Below are 17,831 nucleotides of genomic sequence, written 5' to 3'. Positions count from 1 at the left end.
AATACCCTTGGGATACTTGGCCAACTTTAGTTCACAAATACTAATGACAACTTTCCTCCCCTCCCCTTTTCAGATTATATGTTTAATTTAAGAGGATTCTTTTTTTCCTACAAAAGAATCCAAAAAGCCCAAACGGGGCGGGGGGGTGGGGTGGGGTGGTGTTTGATTAGAGAGAGGGAAAGAAGGATGAAGCTGAAGTAGTTATTTTCTTCTGGTCCCGAGTTAATCCTGTAGGAAATCAGTGCAATTCAAAGGGCTTTTTTTTTTTTTTTTCCAACAAAACATCTAAGTCAGCTCATGTTCATCTGAAACTCAGTTTACTTTAGAAAGGCTAAAGTAATAAAGCAGTCCATCAATTATTTAAAGTGTTTGGCCCTGATCCTGGGAGGGCTTGGGTACATGCTTAATTTCATCACAGTCTTAAAGGCAGAGTCTTCCACGGCCAGAGGCTCGGTCAGTGAAGCGGCTGGGAAAGAAAACGCATGAATTGGCTTTTTCAGTGAAAAGAGAAGAGTCGTTCTGCTCGTGGACGAAGGATGCTCTGAGCAGACAGTCGGGACGAATCCAGACCCGGTTGCTCAGGGCATGGTCCCTGCCACCCCGGTGGCCCCCCGAGTTCAACCACCCCCATCGGCAGCCATCTCACAGCGGGGTCGGAGCCGGACAGCGGGGTCCAGACGTAGAGTAACGAGTGCCGAGGGAGGGGGGACGGTCCCGTCCCTGTTCCCCCCCAACCTCATCGCCACGGGCCAGACCCGAGGGCGGCTGAGCCTCAGCGCTGGCGCGCACTCAGCCTGCATCGCCCAGGGTCCCCAGGTCCTTTTCAGCCGAGACGCTGAAATACAGATGTAGAAATTCAGAAAATACGGGTATATAGTTAATATATATAAAAATATACTACACTGCGTAAAAATAGAAGTACAGATAATACACATAATCTTTGTCCTTACAAGAAGGGGATTGCAATAGAGAAATACATTCTTCTCTTCCATGGAATTTAATTAGTTACTAAATTTAGATACTGTCAGTATAGTTATAGACGATTCACTGCAGCTGGATTTAAATATTGTATGATATTTTATATTTTACACAATACTAATGGATGACATTACATTAGTATAGATATTGTCAAGTATTTCTATGCGAATGCTTAGGTCTCCTCATAACGGTTTAGACAGCTAGATCATATTTGATTACATTCTCAAAAACATACTTTCAGTCCCAGGTATTGGCAGTTTTAAAGCAAGTATTCAGAGAGACCCTGAACCCCATGCAGCTGGGAAGGGCTGAGCCAAAGCAAAAGTAGAGGTGCAAAAATAATTAAATCTGTGTTAAGCATAGGGCAGACTTATGATGCAATCCATGGGGGATAAAGTCAAGTGTTAAAATTTCTCCTCTGCCATAAACTTATTAATTTTAATAGCTCAGTACACTAAAATTCAAAGAATTTGGGTAGAGCTTACTAGAAACTGAAGTGCCTAAATATCTCTGTATCTCTGACCATCTTCACATGTGCACCTCAGTCCTTTGCCTCCAATAAAATAGCACACGACTAGCTCAGGAGAATTCCACAAGGATAATTAAAGACCTGAAATTTTAAGTCCATTCAGAGACTACAGTAACAAAGGTCAAATGAGTTCTCAAGTCTGATTCAAACTGTTTCTACTTCAAACCACAGAACTTCACAAGGTATTTCCTCCTGGAGACGCTGGGCTTAGCTATAGTCTGGCCTAAATTTTTGGAGTCTTATTCAAAAGTCACCGAGACAGACAGTATCTGCCATTTCAGACTGGTGCAATTTGTGAAGGATTTTATAAATCCTTGAAGAGCATTCTGCCACCTTCTTTTTAATTTTTTTTTTATTGAGCAGACTCACGCAGCCCAAACTACTTTGCAAGATCTGTGCCACGGTAATGCATGGGGCTGACATCCCAGGTCTGCCAGAGAGAGAAGCTACGTGATCCAGAACTAGAAGTGCCATTTTAAAATGTGACCCTGAAGTTTATTTTTGACAGATGGGTTTTTTCAGGTATAGAACCGTGTTATCTCCGTAATATCGGAACTGAATTTCAGTTTGATCTATAAGATTATTTTCATTTCAACCCCTTTGGACACTTGCAACAACTATATTTCCCTTCTCCCTACAGGAATCTAATTTGGTCTTGCACTGCGACTCTGCTTAGAAAGCTGTTTAGTGGCAATGTTGCAGAAATATGAATCAAATTTTCTTGAGTGAAATAAAATTAGCTATCCAGGAAAGGATAATCCACTTTTCTAGGGGCAGAGATTCCATATTTTAGGTAATGGTTCTAAAATACAATAATAATCATCATAATAAAATGGTTCTGAGATACAGAGCATGCTGATAGCAAGCAGGCTATCAGAGGTAGCCTTGCTGTCTCTGGATACACTGGGAATGATTGGAAGCATTGGCTGGTATATTTACACCACAAATCTCAGAACTTCCTGACATTAAAATAAAGGAAAACGATGACAGCGTAACAGCTGAGGGCTTGGTCAGGGAGCTGGTTTTGATTTAGAGACCACTCCAGTGCCAGGTTAAATGTTTTTAAAAGAGGATTTGAAGGATCTTCCTCCCGGAGCGAACCAGAAACGCCTGCGCTAGATGTCTTCTTTGGGCACAACGGGCGACCTCGTCCCTCTGCGCCGCCTTGGCAGCCAGGAGGAATCTTAAAACTGCCTTAAATCCGACAGTTCCAAACGTGCATCGTCTAGAGTGCACTTTGCTTTTCAAAAGACCAAATTAGTCGTGATGTTTTGTTTTCTGCAGAAGGGCATCTCCAGCTCACACCTAAACCTGCGGTGAGAGCAGGTGACCTGGTTTCTGGTGGTTTTTCCTCCCAAGGAACAAACGTGGGTGTCCTGACCTGCTCAGTACACTGCGGAGGTGCTCTGGACAGCTGCCTAATGTGCCAAACAACGCAGAGTCTCCCTGAACTTCAGAAGTGCAAATTCAGAGCTCATGAAACTGCCTGACGTGGCCAAAACCATGCAGTGGCAGTGTTTAGCAGCTACCCAGTTCTGCACATTTTCTGAAGCCCTCTTGGTGCAACTCAGCTGCAGTTTCAAACCGCTTCACACCGCCATCCATCCCCCTCCATCTATTTGCTTTCTCAGGCATCGCTGCATGTTTAATTTCTAAGCCCTTGAGGGTGATTGAGCCAATTACCAAATGTACAGTCAGCTCTCCACGATGAAGTGCTCAACAACTTCAGTTCACATCCAAGTTTCAGGAGCTGCTGATCATTGCAAACAGGCTGACCTTCCCCCTCCGCCTGAAAAACACAGCACCAACTAAACTGCCAGTTTAGAGCATCATCTCTCCTCATCCCATATTTCTCAGCTACGCCCTGCCTTTCAGTACGTCCAGTAGTTTGGCAACTAAAAGAGGATAGGGACCTTGTCAGGAATTGGGCTCATCTCCTGGTAAGGGCGGCAGAATTGGAAGAAAGGGCTGCGAGCAAAATCAGGGCCAGGAAGATGTGAGGCTGCAGCCCTCCTATGGCCAATAGTCTAAAATATGACTATTGCTGAGGATCCTGGAGAGATTTCTGGTTTAAAACAGCCCGCATGGGATTCAGAGCAGGCTATGGACAAAGCTCTCTCTCAGCCCAGAGCAGACTGGGACAACTCGTCGTTATTTGAAGGTGATCAAATACCTCCTTGCAATGCATATACCTCTCCCATGGCAAAAATTATCAGTGATGGTATGTGCCCTGTGAGTGTTACTGGACATACTGTGCTCATAACTTTAAGTTTTCTGTTGCGGTGTGACATGATAAAATTTAGAGTATATGAACACTTCTCCATCAAATCCTTTTTTTCCTATGGACATCTACTAAAAAAAAATCCTGTTAAAACAATTGCATCATGCTCCCATAACAGCTAACAAGCTGGGGTGGTTTTTTTCCCCTCCGTTTCAAGTCATTCATAGTGAAGTACCTTCAAGAGTGAAAACCTCCCGTCACAGCCAGTTGGCAGGAGGGCTACACTTTCAATATCCACTCCAGGGATGAAGGACGAGCAAACTCCTAACCTGCACACTTGTTGTGGAAAGCCCTCGGCCAGTGAGACCACACCATTCCCAGCTTCCATTTAGCTGAGCAAGCGAAGCCGGGAACCCATTAATTTACTGCGTGAGTTATGGTTCCCTGCAGCACCTTTTGTTCACTGTCAAGGTTCTGCAACAATGACGAATGCAGCTACATTCAGCCCAAAACTCTAGAATTTGATATACTAAATCATTCTAGATATTAAATGTCTCAGCGATAAGCCTAGTAAATGAATTCCTCTGGAGCCTACACTTCTTGCTGTATATGAGGCAGGAGGGACTCCCGATATAGCTCCCTACTGTTTCATGGAAAATTACAGAGTTTGGTAGCATTGTTACCCCCAGGAAAGAAACCAGAATCCCAGGAAAATTCACACAACTTCCAGTGGCTACTAAAAGCAGCTGCAAATCTGCCTGAATAACTGAGGCAGCGGAAGGCAGTCTGGGGCATTAGGAGGTGACCAGTTATTCGTATTTTATTAGCGGTAGCTATACACGCATATAAAATTTCCACTTACCCTAGTAAATAAACAGAAAAGACTGCAGCAAAATAAACAAACAGGGGAACATAGTCAGAATGCTTAAGCAGCAAGACACAGGCAGGTTTTCAGTCATACTCTTATCAACCTCACTATTAATCTTTTTTTGTTTAAAATTATCTCCTTCCTTCAGCCACAGCATACTGAAGTCGAGAGAACTGAATACATTTCATCGTAGCTAATTTGTAAAGAATAGGTAACTTTCCAAAGGAAGCCTAAACCAAAACAGATTAAGGCATGAAGGGGGTGGAACAATTGCTACTTCATTTTTAATTTCTCAAAATCACCATCAGATATATCACAGCGGTTAACACCGGCAAGATTTTGCAAGCTTCATAAACAACAGAGGTATTACCCATTATCACGCAAGTACAAATTAGTTTGACCTTTCCAGCTTTCTCATACTAGGCTTCCTTTTTTCCACTTGACTAGAGAAAACATTGAGCCAGTCCACGTTCTGCGCTCTTCATTCTCAGATGTATTTGACTAGTGTTTTTTCCCTACACCTGCGATTAGAAGAGACCCATCAAACACTGAATTCACCTGAGCAATTCTTTCACTCAAAGCAGCGCATTACCAGTGCTCCCTAGGAGAGACTCAGCCTTACCCAGCTTGGCATTGCACCCTATCTGCTTTTCCCATCTCTGCCTCCCCGGTAAAACAATGTGTGATATGTTCCTTTAATATTCATTGCAGGAAGTGTTGACAAACAATATGAAAATTTTGCTGTGGCAGCAGAGATGAGAGAGGGAAGGATGCTCCGTGCTTTCCATCTGCCCTGCCCGTCCTTCCTGCCCACGGTCCTTACCCCTGCCCGCCGAGATGCCTGCTTGATGCCCACAGAAAACGGAGCTGGCAAAGCAGATCTCTTCTGCCACGTGGATTTCTGGACTGGACGAACGCTGAGCTAGCCTTAACAGGAACGTGTACGTCCCCAGAAAGCCTTCCTGCAAGTCATCGAGTAGAAGTGCTCACACAGACAAACTATCCCTTGTGCCACGCACCTTTCAGGACAGCTTCTCTGCGCAAACTGTGCACGGGCACTGATTTCTGCAAAGTTTAAAATCATTCCTCCCGAATAATCGGTGCCTTCTATCAGCAAGTCTGACCCTGTTGGATCCAACAGAGGAATCCTCTTGTTCTCTTGGTCATCTTGTGTTGAAAGCCAAGGAGCTGAGGAGGAGCAGAGAGAGAGGGTAATGCTGAGCAAGCCACAAAAACCCCCTTACCTGTCAGCCAAAATGTAAGAGGACCTGCTGAATCAGGCTGTGTAAGTAAAGATGGATAACAGCGAGTACAAAAGCAGTGGGGAAAAGTGAGGGGTAAGCTGAGAAGCGGGATGGGTCAACGGAGAATCACGACACGGATGAAAGAAATGTGTCAAGGAGAAAAGCGACACGTTTTTTTTCTTGGATTCCTCAGAATTGGGACTCCTGAGGAAATCATACCATAGAAATTGTGATTAGGGTTATAGGCGTAAAAATTCAATATCCATCTAAAAGCCTGCAAACCGGCACTGGCTCTTTCCCAGGCCAGCGCAGAGGGGCACGCTCCCAAAGCTCCAGGGCTGGCTGCGGGTGCTCTGTGCCGGACAGGGAGAAATGCACAGTGGGATGCGGGGTGGGATGCGGGGCTGCGGGATGCGCGGCGGGATGCGCGGTCGCAAGCTGGGGGTTGATGTTGCTGGGGCGGCAGCCGGAGCCGTGCGGGTGATGCGGGTTGAGTGCTGCCACCCTGTGGGACCGGTGTCACTCGTGTCTCTGCGTGTCACCGTGCTGCGTGCCCTGCTGAGCTCCCCACGCTCAACAGCGTAGCGGGGTTTGGGAAACCGGGGTGGGGGGCTCTGATGCCCAAACAAGCTGTTTCCAGAGAAGCGTAAGGCACTGAAATACGTTTGAACGTTAATTCAGGAGCTGGAAATGTTTATAAATATGATTTGGAACAAAAAGGTTACTGAATTCTGGCCAGAATAAGAACAAATATTACAATTCAAAATAATTTGCGTGTCAAAGTTAACTATCTGATGTATTTACACAACTCATATTTGCTCACGCATATCAAGGCCTGGGTTGAAATCCTGTTTTGTACATTGCTACGAGCTGATTCTGTTTGAAATTACCCTTCTGCTGTACTTCATATTTCATTCATTTCTACTTCCAGCTATACATGCACAACAGAGGGCATTATACATCTCCCTAATTGAACAATACAGATCAATTAAATATGAAAAGTCATTCTTGGACTAAAACCCTCTTAGGCAAATGTTCTGCTCTTACGCTAAGTAACTCTCTTAAAAAAGCTAGGAGTTGAGTGCTGTTCAGAAGCTGCTTCTTTTTTTTTTTTTTTTTTTTTTTTTCCAAAAGACAGGAGACCAAGAAGATTCATCCATTCATTCATGACAAGAGGATACAGAGCTTTTGCCTCCATTTCACAAGAGCAGGGTAGCAGTGATAAAAAAATCTTATTTGATGAAAGCTGTTCAGAGCTCTGTGCAGGAGGTGAAAACCCCCCTCTGCTCAGCACCGAGCACGTCTTTCAAACAGCTGTTGTGGGTCAGGCCATTAACACAAAGTTAAGTACAGTGTTATCAAATAATATCATGGAAAAAGAATATCACATGAAATGAATTTACGCACCATTGGTAGCCCACCAGCTACAGGTTCCTCACACACATGCTATATAAAATGTGAGGGTCCTGCTCAAAGGTCCCAGGGGAGAAGATCCAGTGCATCAACCCAGCAAACAGTTCACACTTGATGGTGTCAGAAACCAAGGTTGCCATGGGTGGGCCAAGATCCCCCTGCAAGCAGCTCAGCACTATCACAGTTAGCCAGGATGCTTGGTTTGCCACCGACTCACCCGTACCTGTTCTTTGCTAACACACAACCTGTCCTATAAAAGATTATTGACTTAAACCTGGTACAAACCTACAGCTAAGTTAACAGAAGAATCTAGCTCGGATACGAGCCCAATACTACCAGTCCAAGGAAGGGAAACCTGCCTGACAGCATCCTGGGCAGCTTACGGGCTTTCTCCCACCCCGAAGGTCAGCCCTTAGCTCGTAGGTAGTGAGTGGCGCGGGACTACCCAAAGAGACAGAAGAACAGACCATGGCTCAGTCAAAAGATGGGCATGGAGAAAACAGGACTAAACCCAGCAGAGGGGGTTGAGCAGAATTCGGTTTTTCTACTGATTGCTCATTAACAGAGCCCAGGAAGGGGGAGATCGCCCAAACCGTGGCCATGGATCAAACTGGAGAAAGATCGCTGCTCAAGGTTTTATAGCTATAGCTAGAAAGATGTGAAAATGGGAAATCATAACTATTAACATACGGCCGGGGAGCAGGGAAAGCGGCGTGCACTGAATACACTCGGCAATCCTGTGGACTTTCCCAGACAGCTAGTTGGGTTTTCACACTCCTACTACTGGAAGCATAGAGATGGAAATGTGTTTAATTGTTTGAGTATGATGTTGTTTGTAAGTCTTCCCAAATAATACCTTGTTAGCTGTATAAAAAGAGTTCAATAAACCATGCACTTACAGTTCAGTTAAAAAACCACTGGTAGGTTATTGCTAGTCAGTACTATTTAGATTAAATTACCATTCGTAATACAGGTTTCTCCATTACAAATGCCAAGCATGCTATTTGTTCCCTTTCTTAGTCTTCTAATTGACTAAAATGACCTGCTAAACCTTATGTAGATTGGGTTTAAGTACCACATCTCTTCCTTGGCAAAACATTTATAGAAATAAATTATAAACACAAATTTTGTCTGAGGCCAACAAAGATCTAATACTGATAGAAGTTACGGAAGGGTAAATGAACGTGGAGTTAGAAGCAGCTCAGGACCAACTTGTCTCCCGAACACCTACCAAGTGCCAACAAACTCTTTGAAGTCCCAGCAGCTCTGACTACGTCCCCTCGGCTGGGTGCAATCCAGTGGGACTACCATGCTCCCCCCACCAGTCACCTCCAAAGTACGGTAATTTAGGAAATCCCAGGAGATGCAAGTGGTGACCAGGTCGGAAATTAAACTACTCCCGAAAGACCGCGGGAGGTGCGGGGACACTGATGGAGGAGCCCGTTGGACTGGGCTGCTTGTGAACAAGGACCAGCACGGCAGGGAGTGCTGTCATATTGCCCTCCTGGATTAAAAAAAAAACGTCTGGAGAAAGCCAAGCCTAACAGTTGGTCTTTCGACCACATCTTGCTCTACAGACAAGAATGGGGAAAGGCCCTGTGAGATGGTTAATCGGGATTGTGTCCACTGAGTGTCACTGAAGCCTGGCTCGAAGCCTCTGGAAAAACAAAGAGGAGAAAAGGTGGTGAAGCACCCTCGTGGTACTTTTCTTTTAATCTTTAGTATAATGCATCTTAGGAGAGCTTGGTACTGGATACATCAGAACTTTTATTCAGTAATAAAAAGATGTTTGACTGTATCCGAGACATTTCCAGCAAACCTTCAAGTAATAGAGCATCAACTGCTGATCAGCTGGGACCTTATGGAAGAATTAATAGAAGAAACAAATGTGGTAGAACCTTATTTTTTAAACCTTGAGCTGTATAACGCAATTTAAAAAAAAAAAAAATCCTTTAAAGATAATTTTAAAAAAAAAAACTTTAAAGGTAATTTTTTAAACGTAATGGTTGTAGATTATTTTCTTGAGTCCCCAAAACATTTTTTTTTTGAAGTGGAATAATGCAATAAGTGCGTCACTTACCTTACTGAAGTCCACATGCTGATACATCTACGCTGTAATTACGTAGCTGAGCAAAAATCCCAATTTACATTGCAGAGTCAAAACTTGTTCCTTATGCTCTAGCTTCCTAAATTTGAATCATGCATATGGCAAAGTCACTAGATTAATTGTTTTCAAAACACTTTGACCCTGGTGGTCCTGAGAGTTTGACTTTCAGTGATTTAACCCAGCAATTTAAAAAAAAAAAAAAACAACAAATCTTTCTTTTTCTTGGTGTCCTGTTGAAACAGATTTTTATCCTGCAGATTAAGATAAAAAGTGACTGCTTGTATCTAGGGAAAAGCAAAGAATGAAGTTATTTCCCAAGTACAACACATACAGTACTGGAAACCCCTGTTTAGTGTAGGAAATACTGTTGTCTTGGCTCATAATGAAATGTGAACCTCATTTACGCCAAGATTGCAAGCAGATTTGACACAAGAGTTTTTGGTTTAATATTGCCATTTTTGGTGGATGACGGTAGAGGACAGGGAATAGTCGTGTACACGCATGAAGCAGTAAATCGGTTAGATGTCATCATTATATATTTGCTTTGCTAATAATAAAAAAAATGAATGACTACTGTCATGATATTCGTATTTATATTTGAGTAACCACTGTAGCAGATAACAGTAAAGATGTGTGCAAGTTTAAATCTTGGCAGCACGCCTAGATTAGAGCTTTGGAGCTGACATTTGTGGATTTCGCGTGATTCATGTTACTTTTCTGTGTTTGTGATTACCTTCCTGTCAGGGGCTGCACATCACTCATGCACCAAGCAGCAGACTTCCAGTTTCTGCATGTGAAGGAAAATTCCCAACTGTTGCATCAAACTCTCTTCAAATTGAGCCCCGATCCTCTGTATAACAACGGGGCTGAACAACAGGTCCCCAGCAAAATCAAAGGAGTGTGTAAACAGCTTTTACAGGGACATTATTGGGTCATTTTAGGCCACAGACAGAGGTGTAGGAAGAAACCCCAGACTTGCTCTAATCTAACACGGCTAAAAATAGACCTGCGATGATTTATGAACTTTCAAACGCAGCACAGTATTTTTAAGCAATAGCATCTTCTCCCGCACCGCCTGCAGCCCAGGAGCTGCCTGCACGGCGCCGGGGCTGTGCCCACCCGTGCCCCCGCCGGAGAGCAGCCACGGGCAGCCAATACCTCCATCACGCTTCAGCAAATAAAACTCAGAAGGACCACGAGAGAAAATAAAAAGGCAACGATCTAGCTCTCCTGTGGTGAGTATCCTTCCTTCAGCTCTGCCTTGTCTTTACCTCTGATTTTTTTTATTTTTTTTTTAAATCAAGTTAACTACACAGAACTGTCAGACAAAGCCAACTCCCTAAACCAAGGGAAATAAGTCACGTGGCGTCAGACCATCTATAAAATCATTCTGAAGTTTTGCATCCGTGGCAGAAATTGTACAGGAGCTTACACCTGTTTTCTTAGCTGTCCCTGATGGGGTAACACAGGAGCGTATTTGAAATCAAAGAAATGTTAATCCCGCTAAATATAAAGGCCCGGCTATCGACAAGAAACACTTTCACGCATGAGGAGGTGCAAGTTTGGGAATCAAGGTGCGCTCCCTCACCAGCTGCTTGCTGTCTTGCAGTGCTGCTATTTTTCCCTCTAGAATAAACGCTCTTCAGCTGACGGTTAAAACTCAGCACTCGGGTAACAAGCAGTGGAGGGATTAACACTGAAAATACAACTAAAGCCACCCCAGGGAAGGACGGCTGTGGTCTCCGAGACCACCCGTCCAAGAGGGCTTGTGCCACACCACGGCCAAAGGTGTCCTCGTGGCCCAGAGAAGAGGACACGCCGCCGCTCGCCCCCTCCCACCGCCCAGAGCACGCTGAAGGCACCCTTGCCCCTCGTCGGCCGTCCGTGGTGACCTCAGGCGAGGGGCTGAGGAGCTCTGGACATCACTGTTAACGCACGTGAAGTTCGGGTTTGAAGGCGGTATCAGTTCATGTTTAGTCTTTACGTGCTAAGGGAGAAGCGAGGCTTCTTGCAAAAGTAAGCTTTTCTTCTGCTGTCATTCACATTCAAAGCATCTATTTTGTCACCGTGTAGAACAGCACAAAGCTTAAAATTCTGGGAACACTAGGTGGGCTAGAAGAGAGCTCAACTCCACCGCAGAAGCTAAGGACGGGAAAATCTCCGAGTCACCGGAGTTCTGCCAGGATCCTTCAACTCCAACTACCTGGAGCACAGCCTGCCTTACTCCAGACCTCGCCAGCCCCGCGCTGCCTCCAGGCGAGCTAACGCACGCACGGGGCAGGAGACCCTCCGGAGCCTCCGAACAGGTGGTTATTTACAAATACACGCAAAACAAAGGGCTTGGCGTGGCTTCCTGCGAAGGCTTAGTTCGCTTGGTGGGATCTGATGAAACACCTCCTGAAATCAAGCAAAATCTCGTCAGATGTATTCAGCTCTGCCCAGAGTTCAGCACAGGAGGGAGAGGTTGCTGCACGCCAGCGGAAGCCATTGTCTGAAGCAGGCTGCTTTGGGAAAATTAGCAGTGCGCACACCTCTAAATGAGGCTGTACAGCAAGTAACAGAGGGATTAGCCATGTAAAGTAAGTCCTTTTGGTATTAGATTAAAGAGGGGAGGTGACTTTGAAGGATTATTCAAGAGCCATTTAAGCAGTTTCCAGGCACTTACAAACGCAAGGTAAAAATGCAAGCTCCTCAGGACCAGAAAAGAAGAAAAAAAAAAAAAAATCAGTGTCCTGGCCAGTAAAGGAGCGGAAAAGGCTTCTGGAGGGTGCACCGTGCTGGCCCAAATGCAGGGCCCCGTCACCCCGCTTCCCACGCCGGCCACCGTGCCCCACGACAGCAGACAGCAGCGTGCGGGAGCCTGGGCTGGAGCACCGCAGGCGTACCTGGGATGGAGCTGCTCGGCAGGGAGCGAGAGAAACGAGGGAAGGGGCTCCGGCAGCCACGATGCCACTGGGACGTGCCACGGGCCGTGGCGTTCCCGGCCCCACGGTGGGTGGGTGGCTGTGGGCGGCTGGGCACGGCGCGCTGGGAGGGAGCGCGGTAGACGCTGTGTCAGAAAGGATCTTACGAGTAGTGTGACCATTTGAATAGGAGGCTTACGCCGGTCCCTGCTCCCCGCTAAAGGATTTATCTGCTAGGATGCAGGTCCTGAACCGAACCACGTAAACAGGAGGATGTGCGAGCACAAACACGAAACCTGACTTCTCTCCACAGCCAAACGCTCCCCTTCTTCCCTGCACCTCCGGGTGCCTAATCAACATGCTGGCTCTTAATCCTTTGCCCACATTAATCCAGCAAGGGAAAATGACTACGTTGCTGCAAGACATCAGACTGTTTTACTGAACCCTCCCTGGAAAAATAAAAAAAAACACCAAAAAACCCAAACCCCGCTTTTGCTTCGTCTAAAAAAGTGACGGATGATTAGTATGTAAGATACAAACTATTTCCACTTGTTATGCAAGCAGCATCGTTTAATTTGTAGTTTCGAGAGCAAGTCACTCCTGTCTGGGATAAATAAAACAACATGCTGCATTATGTTGCTCGCGACACGGAAGCAACATCAGCCTGGGGAAAGCCAAAAAAAAAAAAAAAAAAAAAAATTAAAAAAGGCAGCTAAAACTCAAGCGAGGAACGCTGCCTGGATTGAAGCAAAAAGTTATGCATGCATTTCTGCCAGCCGGGGAGGGAGCATCCCTCTGCCAGCACACACAGGCACACGCAGCCCCATCCCCGCGTTCTCCACCGCCGCTCCCTCTCCCCTCGCCCGGGGCTCGCTTTGCCCGACCCCGGCACACCGCTCCGCCCCGGCCGGGGTGGGGGACGGACGGACACACGGACAGACACGGACACGAAGGAACCCAGCCCGGCAGCCCACCGAGGGACCGCGGCTACTGGGTTCTCCAGCGGGGACCCCCCCCCCCCCGGCCGGAGACAACCGCGCCCCGACCCCCCCCCCCCCCGCATCCCCTTCGGTGGCCGCATCTCCCTTCCCGGAGGGGTGCGGGACCACACGGACACGACCCCCCCCCCCCCAATCCCGGTACCCCCCTCCGCCGCCGTTCTCCTTCCCTCCCCCCCCGCCTTTTTATCCCCCCTCTGCGACCCGTTTCCTTCTTTTTTCCCGTTTTCCTTCCTTTCCCCAACCCGCCGCAAAAACACCCCTCTCTTACCTGGCCGGGCCGAGGGTGGGGGGGACACACGCACACACACGGGGACACCCCCCCACATGCTCGGCTCCTTCGCCCAACCTCACACCGGCAGCCCCCGGAGGAACCGCGGTTCCCGCAGCAAAACCCGCGGCCGCAGCATCCAGCGTCAGCGGCCGGGGGGGAGCCGGGCGAACGCGGCGCAAAAACCCCCACGCAAAAAACCCCACCTCCCGCACCGGCGCCGTGCGCGGGGGGGGGGGGGGGGCGGCCGGGGCCGCGGGGAGCGCGCCCGCCCTTAACCCCTTCCTGCTGCCCCGCGGATTTTGCGCGCACCGGGACCCCGCCGCCCCCCGGGGGCACAACGCTCCCGCCCGGTTTGCTCCTGCGGGGGGGGGGGGGGGGGGAGGTTTTCCCCTCCCTTACTCTCTTCCCCCCCCCCCCGTCCCGCTTTTTTTTTTTTTAGCCCTGGGATGGTTTTTCCCGGCAGACCCAGGAGCCATGCGGAGCCCCCCAGGGTAGCCCCTCCGCTACTCCCGATGAGTCCCCGCTGCCTGCTTGTCTCCCATCCTCGACCAGTCCCAGTCCCGCTAACGAGGGGTCCGAGAGTCCCAAATTACATCTTAGGGCATTATTTTATCCCCCCCCCCAACTCCGCCTCGGCCTCCAGCATTAATCCCCAATTTGCCATAATTGTTCTCACTCTTCAAAAGCTGCCTCCCTCCTTCATCCGCCTGCTCTGTCCGTCTCTCGCTCAGCCCTTTGCACGACTGGCCCACCCTCTCCTTCCATCCGCTTTCTGACCCTCCTCGTCCACGAAATGAGTGTCTAGTGCAAGGAGAGGAGACCAGTCGGAGAAAAAAGCACACGCAGGTACCATCCCTGCCGCTTTCCAGCCCTCCTCGCCATCACCCAGCCACTGTCCCGTGCAGGGACCAGTCTCAGGATCCCTCACCAGGGTCTCTCCTTGCTACCGCCATGCAAATAACGAGCCACGAACTGCTCTGAAAGTCCAAGTTCAGGCTTCAGAAGCAGTGTGATCTAAAAGCACAAAGAAAAGGGAAAAAAAAAAAAAAATGTATTCAGAAGTAAAGGTGGGACCTACCTTTCCCCCCGTTCTGGAATCGCGTACCGGGAAATGCTCGTAAAAGGCTGTGCAAAAATGCCTTTCAGTGCAAAGAGGGTATTCAGTCTTAACTGTGCCTCCCCTGGGTTTTGAGGGATTAAGTGAAACCCTTATTATGTTTAATTATCTCTAGAGTTGCTCTCTGTGCTTGCTGCCTTGCTTTATGGTTTAATAAACTGCGCATCGATATAAACTGAATGACAATTAACATTAGTGCAGGTTGGATTCGCGTTTATTGCTGCTTACAGGTTCGCACTCGACGTGCCTTCACTCAGACGTTTCATTGCCATCTATCAGCGGCTCTTTATTAGCCCAGCTCCCAGCTCCGAAAGGCGGTTGGGAAGCGCCCGGAGCAGCTCCGGAGGGCGGCTCTCCCGGCGACACGCTGACACCCCAAATTCAGCCCCCCTCCGCGGGTGCGAGGGGCTCGGCAGCACTACGCGCAGGAGCAAAGCAACGCGCCGGCGGCTTCTCCGGCTTTGGTCGGCCCAATCCTGAGCAGCAGCCAAGTACCCCTGCCCACAGCGCCTTAGGAGCGCTCGGCTCCCGTGGGACGGAGGATGGCCCAAAACATAGTCCGCCGCTCCTGGAGAGGGCAGGAGGGGCCAGGGCTGCCTTTCCTGAGTCCTGGCGAAGGTTTAACCTTGGACCCAACTGCGAAACGACGTCTGGCGGAGGCAGGAGTGTCGTACTTGAGCCGTGTACGGAAGAATCCCCTCACGCTATGAATCGTTACATAAATGTTGTGTATTATTTGTGTAATCTCATTCTGATTTATACAATAGTGGGAGACTGCTCGGTAATCCAAAATAAATATATTTCAAGTTTAGCGCCAAGTGTTTTCAATTTGGGAGTGCCTCTGTCTCCAAGGTCACCTCATAAATCCTGGCACTGTGGCACGGCGCTGCCAATCTGCGTGGGGTGTAATAACTCTTGAGGGAAATCAACGCTGAAAATGCTTCCGAATTTTTCAAAAGGAACATGCGTAGAATACATCATCATAACCCATCTGAGCATGCAACATCCTTGCAAGCGCCAGGGAAAAACATCATCCACCCTCAACCGGGTGGCAACCAAAAGCAAATAAGATCTGAAAGGTAAACCCATGGAAGCGGTGTGTGCAGACAGATGGCTTCCCTGAAAAGCCTTTTGGTTGTGCCACCTTCTCTGCATGCGCTATAACTCACCACTGAATGAACAAGCAAACCAGGTCACCTGCTTTTTTTCCCCAAACGAATCCACGTATAAGGCCAAAGGTAGAAGAGTCAGAAATCAAAGACTCCAGTCTAAAATTCAAACACACTCTTTTTAGCAAATAGTCTAAAATACTTCATAAATCTGGCAAGAAAAACTGCCTTGCAGGTTTTTAAGATCACTCGTAATAGTAAAGTTGACACTTTGAATAAAGCCTTACAGCGCGACCTTCAGAAGCATGCTGCTGCACAACTGGGTCCATGATTGACAATCGGGATATTCATGCCAGAGCATTGCTACGGTATTTAGCACGGTAATATTAATTACGTAAAAACAAACTATTTTTAATTACCGTGAAGGTTGTCACACAAGCATGCAAACAAAGCCAAGCGGAAGACAAAACCGGTGCCATCCCTAATGCACTCGCGATGTCCCGCCCCGCGATTGCGCTCCGGAGGGGTCCGAGGCCCCGGGGCCGACGTACGCGCCACGTGCTGCCCCTGCCCACGCAGGGGAATAAGTAAAGCGATGCCCGGCCCTGCCGCGCTGCCACAGCACTTATAGGGATAAACCAGACATAGGGCCGGGCTGTGATTTACGGATGCTGAACTCTCAGCCCGAACTTGGCAGAGGCTTCTTTGTTTAGGCTGCAGTTTGTGTAAATCTTAGAAATGGTTTGGGCATTGTTTTACTAATACAATAAGACTTCGTTAAGCAACTCTGCTTTAAATGGCTGCTACAATACATCTCCAAGGTTTACACTGTAGTTTTGTCTGACCTTTAATTAAAATACCAAGACCGTCTTTACAAGGTGATGGCTATTCGTAAAGTCCTTTGAGGAGTTGTGTAAGTCTAGGGCTGCTTCTATCTCCGCGATACAGGGAGCGATACAGCTTACAAGGATTTTTGGAGAAATTTGCCTTTTTGTTTAACCATCACCAGCCTTACCTAGCATGAGATTCATTTTAGGACAACGCATCAAATACATCATATTTAAGAAGATACAATGGGGAAAGAGTGATCGGCAACTGGCTGAGAATTATTTGTGATGTGATCTAAATATTCTCAAGTCCACAGATACATAACAACACAGTAGGTGCTATGAAGGAGAATAAATCTTTTCTACAAAGCTGAAGTGATTTTAGTGCTGTGGGAAGGTGGTGGATGGATGGCCTTGGAGAATGCTGCCTTGTTAGGGAGCAAGGAAGAAACTGAAGCAAAACCTCGGTGTTTTGCCAGCATAACCCAGTGCTTGTTTCACAAACCATTGCTTGGAGCTGCGAGGCTGTATTTGCTCCAAACCGATTCAATCTTTGGCCAGTGTGGTGAGGTCCCTGCCAAAGATGTCAGCTAGTGCCAATTTCAGTGCAGTATGTTGAAAATGTGGGTATTTATCACTAACAAAATTGTTGGGAACCAAAGGTCTAAACCTCCAAGCTTAGTGTCATCAAGTAGTCCTCAGATGTTCTCTTCAACAACTTCACTGTCCAAGGATAAAATACAGCTTTCAAGGTGCGGATTTCTAAAGGAGGCTTAATTTATTTAGCTTAATTCCAAATTCTTCAGATCCATAAAGTCTCTGGAAGACGACAGCAGTTCTGCCTGAATCAAGGAGCACAGGAATGGACCAAAAAATTATAGCTGGAAAAGAAAGTCTTTTGCAGTGTAAGAAGCTCGGCTCAAGTAGCAGCTGAGTCCTGAATCTTTGTGCATTTTTCATTGGACTTTCTGCACCCAAACACTCCCTGAACCTTTAGAAAAACCCCTTAAGGCTCACACTTCCTAATTACATTTGATAATAAAGCACAGTTTTATGACCAAGTCATGAAATTCAGGATTTTTGAATGAAAATGATGTAATTCTCAAACGGTAAAACCATAATATATAACTCTAAATTAAGGCCTTAGGTTACAAAGCAAAGAAGTTTAACATTAAAAAAAAGCAGAATGGGAAAACCTTGAAGCTTCTCAGTCCAATAATTATAAATTATTTTTGTCATGATT

At 47.1% G+C, this 17,831-nt stretch overlaps 1 protein-coding gene across 3 annotated transcripts in view; it reads right to left on the bottom strand.

The window, feature by feature from the left end:
- Positions 1 to 14,628, bottom strand: part of LOC126049544 (contactin-4) — a 346,808-nt gene extending 332,180 nt beyond the window's left edge. For 2 of the 3 annotated variants that reach the window (XM_049826066.1, XM_049826059.1), the window contains exon 1: positions 13,533 to 13,651. The gene's annotated coding sequence lies outside the window, so the exon portion shown is untranslated. Of the gene's footprint in view, positions 1 to 13,532; positions 13,652 to 14,613 lie in introns of those variants that run through there. The other variant, XM_049826060.1, reaches the window with a different exon arrangement.
- Between the last annotated feature and the right edge of the window lie 3,203 nt (positions 14,629 to 17,831).

The sequence above is a fragment of the Accipiter gentilis genome, chromosome 23 (genome assembly GCF_929443795.1).
Source record: "Accipiter gentilis chromosome 23, bAccGen1.1, whole genome shotgun sequence".
Classification (NCBI taxonomy): domain Eukaryota; kingdom Metazoa; phylum Chordata; class Aves; order Accipitriformes; family Accipitridae; genus Astur; species Astur gentilis.
Note: the sequence above shows the minus strand (reverse complement) of the source record. Positions and strands in the feature narration are given on the sequence as shown.